This window comes from Takifugu rubripes, chromosome 17 (genome assembly GCF_901000725.2).
Source record: "Takifugu rubripes chromosome 17, fTakRub1.2, whole genome shotgun sequence".
NCBI classification, from domain to species: domain Eukaryota; kingdom Metazoa; phylum Chordata; class Actinopteri; order Tetraodontiformes; family Tetraodontidae; genus Takifugu; species Takifugu rubripes.
This window is the reverse complement of record NC_042301.1, coordinates 2,819,413-2,824,412: the sequence shown is the minus strand read 5'-3', so window position 1 is coordinate 2,824,412 and position 5,000 is coordinate 2,819,413. Positions and strand designations below refer to the sequence as shown.

Sequence of the window (5,000 nt, the reverse complement as noted above, 5' to 3'; positions counted from 1 at the left end):
GGCAAAGGAGACCATACAAACTCCACACGGCAGGTCAGAGCCAAAATGGAACCCAGAACATCCTCTTATTCATATTGAAGGTTTAAAGCACAGCAGTGGAGGATAGAAAGAACCTTGCACAACAGAAAACAAACACATAATCCCACCGAAAGCCACTGCGCCTTATTACCCAATCCATGCTAACACCAGAGCCGAACAACAATCAGAGCGGAGTTAGAGATGCAGGCCAACACAACGTAAATAAAAATGTGGTAACACAAGCAGAAAGGTCATGAAAGGTAATTATGGTTTCCTTTATTGTACATTATATAAATATGAATAGTCCTTAAAATAATGTGCAGGCAGGTTAGTGCCGTTTACCTCAGGGGAAAACCGTAGGAGCTGATTCAATGACTGAGGTTCAAGGGTCACCAGCAGTTTTGGTTAAACTTAAGTTATATCGTCTGTTACAGGCAGGATTGTCGCTACAGGTGTGAAACAGGAAGTGGAACAAGCAGCAAAACCTTCCTTGACAAGAAGAAACCTTGAGTATTTTTTTAAAATACATTTACCCAGATTCTAAAGTGTTTTTTTTAATTTTGTTTTAGCGTAAGACTTCAACATCAGTGTGTGTGTGTGTGTGTGTGTGTGTGTGTACAGTCACAGTTGCACGAGAATTTTCAGTTCAAAATGTCATTTAAACAAAAGGAAAATATGCATTTATACAAACTGAAAGAGAAGATTTTTTCTTTAAATGGATAAAGATGTTTCTTTCATTTATGACTATACAGTATTTTTAACAGATCCAAGCAGTGCTTGTGGACCAAAAAGGCATCACATGATACGGCAAATGGCATTTTTGTGCCCTTCATTAAGAGCGGTTTGGATAAAACGATCAATTCAGTTGAACATGGTGGGAAAAAAGAAGTAACTTCTGATTCGTATACAGGTGTGTGTACATTTTTGGGTTTCCTTTAAAGGGGTCCTTACACCTTGACTTTATTTTTCTATGCTTGATACAAAACAAACAGACAGCCAATGTATTGACACACATCAATCTCAGAGGTCTTGTTGCTAGGAGATAGTGCTCTCTTTGTAAAGAGTAAGCAGTCAGGAGGCACAGAGCGAGCTAGAATATTCGTTTACCCAACTGGTGCGAGTTGATAGAGATTAGGGGAAGTAAGAAAAAGGAAGCGTTCTCTTAAATTCTGTCTAAGAACTATCTGTCTCTCTCTCTGTTCCTCCCTGACACACACACACACACACATTCACGCATTTATCATTCATTTTTGATAGTTTTATTTGATTGCTCACTACAGTTCAAAACTGACAGAATATGATGACCAATAAAAGAAAAGAGGGATTAAGTTTCCTGTGAAGGCCGTCTGGGCCCGGCCGTGAAGGCGGGCTCAGACATCTGAGGGGCTCGGAGCAGAGCATCAAAGGAACAGCTGAGGTGTGTTGGACTTTTGATTAGAATGTCTGCGTGAAGGTGTTGCCTTCATGGCCAGCTGCAAGGACACCCTGGGACAGACCCAGGACACGCTCTCGGGACTACATTACCCATCCTGCCCTGCAACACCTGCATGTTCTTCAGGAGCTGAGGGTAGACGCCAAAAGGCCAGCCTGAGCCCCATGACTCAGACCCTCAACGCTTTAAATATAATTTCTAATGACATGATTTTTAATATTTAACAACTAGTGAAATACAGCGGCTGCCTGCGTCCGCTTTGTCTGAATTTCACTGTACTGGCTGTGAAATGGATCCAAAATCCAACTGGCAATAAAAGCTGCTGAGGGAAATCAGGAAGGTTCACCGCGTCTGTTAAAATTTAATTAAACTACGTTTTATGCGCATCTGACCCAAAGTACCACATTCAGTCTTTACTGTTATGGTGCTGTTTTGTCTCATTGTGTTGTGGGAGTCATCATACAGTTAAACCGCTCCTGCACAATATAAATATATATATATATACTGTATATATACTGTATATACTGTTTAAATATATATCTTACACACACACACACACAGTTGGGTAAGTATAATTATAGGGTAGGATAGTTACCTTATTTGAATTAATTCATTTAATTAACTTAAACTTTCGGAGTGTCTAAAAAAATATTTAGAAGGAAAAACAAACAACACAAGAAATAAATGAAAAACTCTGAATCTGGAAGTGATTAGGTAAAAGGCTCCAGCCTGATCACACACACACACACACACACTCGCTCGCTCACACACACACACACACACACACACACACACACGCTCTCACACACACACACACACACACACACACACACACAGAGTTCAAAACTCGATTAGTCTGACCTACGGTAACCATCTTTTCTGTTTTGCCTGTCATATTTCCTGAATTAAATGCACATTTCTGCAACCCAGATCCACTTTTAAGAGACCGCCTTCGTCATCCTGCATGAGAGAAGCACCAAAAATGTCACCCAGCCTTCATCTCTCACCCCATAATAATTAAACACGCTTTAGTATATTTCTGACCCACCTTGCAGTTAGTGCAGTTGGCTTAGTTATTATCACATTGATACATAAATCCTCCTCGTGTCTTTCCTCTGGATTTATCATTGTTTTTACATTTTACACTGGAAACACACACACACCCATATTCAACCTCACTAATTTGTTGGAGACTGCTCGGCTGACTGTGACTCAGTGATGAAGAGGAGGGTTTCTGCAGACGATCCAGCTGTATGCAAGGGACAGGCTCCATTCATTCTTCCACAATTGCTGATTATTTGCTTTATTATTGCCGCTCGTCCGCCTGCTGAGCTGCTTCAGCCGCTGTGACTGTGGAGCGAAGCAGCCCGCAAATCAAGGCAGCAATTCAAAAAATAAGAACATCAATGGAACAAACTGAAGCTGCCTGCTCTTTCTTAATGGGACACACGCACATGCATTTTTTTTTTTTTTTTTGTCAATGACTTTACTTCAGCAGAAAGTGTGCGTGCCGCGCGTGGACGCGCTGGTTCCTGCGGACCTCGGAGAAGAAGAAAAGAGGTGTACCTTTTCTCTGTGAGTACTCCAGCTTCGCCCGCCTTCGAGGGTCGTTAATCCCCAAAGATCCTGTCGGACGTGCACGGAAACAGGTGCTGTCGTGAGCGGGGAGGGGTGGGGGTGCGGGTGGGGGGGGGGCGCAGCACACCTCTTTAGCGACCAACGCTGTCCCCGCGTCTGGGCTCTGTCTGCGCGCCGACGTCAGGCTTTTCTCTCACTTTTCATCCAACCTCCTGTGTTTGCAGAGAGGTGTGCGTGTGCGTGTGTGTAGTGGGGGGGGGTGAAAAGTCTGGTCCCTTCAGACGGTTGTTCTTCCGCGCTACAGCCACTTTTCCTCTCTGATTGTGTTTTTCTTCATGCTTGACACTGGCTATCTCCAGGAGCGCGTTAAGGTCTGTATCTGTGCTCTCCCCGCCTGCCTCTGCTGCTCTGCACCTCCGCACTACCACCCCCCCCAACCCCCCCACTTTCTCTCTACCTCTCTCTCTCACTCTCTCTCTCTCTCCTGCTGGTAACCGAGGAGGGGGCGGAGCCAAACGCACAGAGGAAGCGGAGGGAGGAGATTTGGAGTGGGATTATCTGACGTGATGTGCTGGATTGAGAGGGAAAAATGCTTTTCCTCCCTCTCTGTGTGAAGATAAGATAAGATAGGATAAGATAAGATGAAATGATTAAATTCACACTGAGGATATTCATGTTTTCTAGTCCTTAAAGCAAGAAAAAGGAATAAGAAATAAGGAACAATAATGCACTGAATGTAACGTATAAAGAAGACACTTGAGAACTGGAAGGGAAAGTATAAAAATATAGGTGGCAAAGGTTTTTTCGTCCCAGTTTGACAGGGCCACTGAGATCTGGTGGCCGCTCGTTGCAGCATAACTGTGTTTCTTTGTTGTTGGTTTACTGCAGTTAACTAATACCTGCAGTTATTCTCTTGGACTGTTGTTCTTGGGAAAAAAAAAAACCCAAATGCCAGAACATTCCAAGTTTCTGTGGTCAACCACATCCGGAGGATCAGACTCAGTTTAACAACTAGCTGAAGAAGAGATGGGACACAGACTTGGAAACCTGAAAAGGTTATTAGCAAAACCGAAGACTTTTAACTGGGGAAAAAACTTAAATCCTCCTCAGGGTAGGAGAATAGCTGAACAAAGCTGTGTTACACCCACATGTAACATCTGGTCACGCTATCAAAGGTTGTATCTGCTTTACTCATAAAGAAGTAAGAGTTCATGGATGGGTGATTCTTGGATGTAGCAGTGTGGTCTTCCTGTGCATAGAAGATCTTTGTGAGCACAATAGTCAGCTAATGAGTTTCATATGTTCGAAGAAAGAAGGATTTTTGATTATTATTGGAGTATTCTCTTGGTGGGAAGGGGCCATTGAGGAATTTATTTATTAGACTGTAATTTCCTTAATGTGCTGTGTTGCTATTTTGTTTTAACATGTTTTGTTTTTTTTGTTTCGTTTTTATTAAATTTCTACAATTTTCTAATTGTGGCGCGCTCCACCATATCAGTCTGTCTAACCAATCACTGGCCAAAAATGGGAATATTTCTGTTTTATTTCTTGAACAATACAAACTTTGGAATAAATAAAGTACTATAAAACTATTAGAATGGGTTCAAATTGTTTTGCAAAAGCAGCTTTTATGACTCAAGGACAACATACAAAAAAGAAAACCCAATAAAACAATGTCAAAACAAAAACAAACACTGAAAACATTTAATAATTGAGGTAAATTTATCCGTTTTGAAAGGTGTGTTTTGAGTTTAGAATTTAAAAATGAGGAGTGAATCTGTGCTGGGAGAGCAGAATATGTGATGCACCAAAAAAAGTGAAGGGCCAATGAAGTGCATCTATTTGACCTTCAAGTAAGAAATTCAATTGCAAATGAAAATGAAAACTAGAAACTCGCACATGGTGATGCTGGGTATTCAATGAAGAGAAACACATCCCTGTTATACAATAAAAATATTCTTTCAAAATCAGT

At 41.7% G+C, this 5,000-nt stretch overlaps 1 protein-coding gene across 3 annotated transcripts in view; it reads right to left on the bottom strand.

The window, feature by feature from the left end:
• Positions 1–5,000, bottom strand: part of LOC101077958 (teneurin-3-like) — a 126,887-nt gene that overhangs the window by 37,393 nt on the left and 84,494 nt on the right. The gene's annotated exons all lie outside the window — the stretch shown is intronic.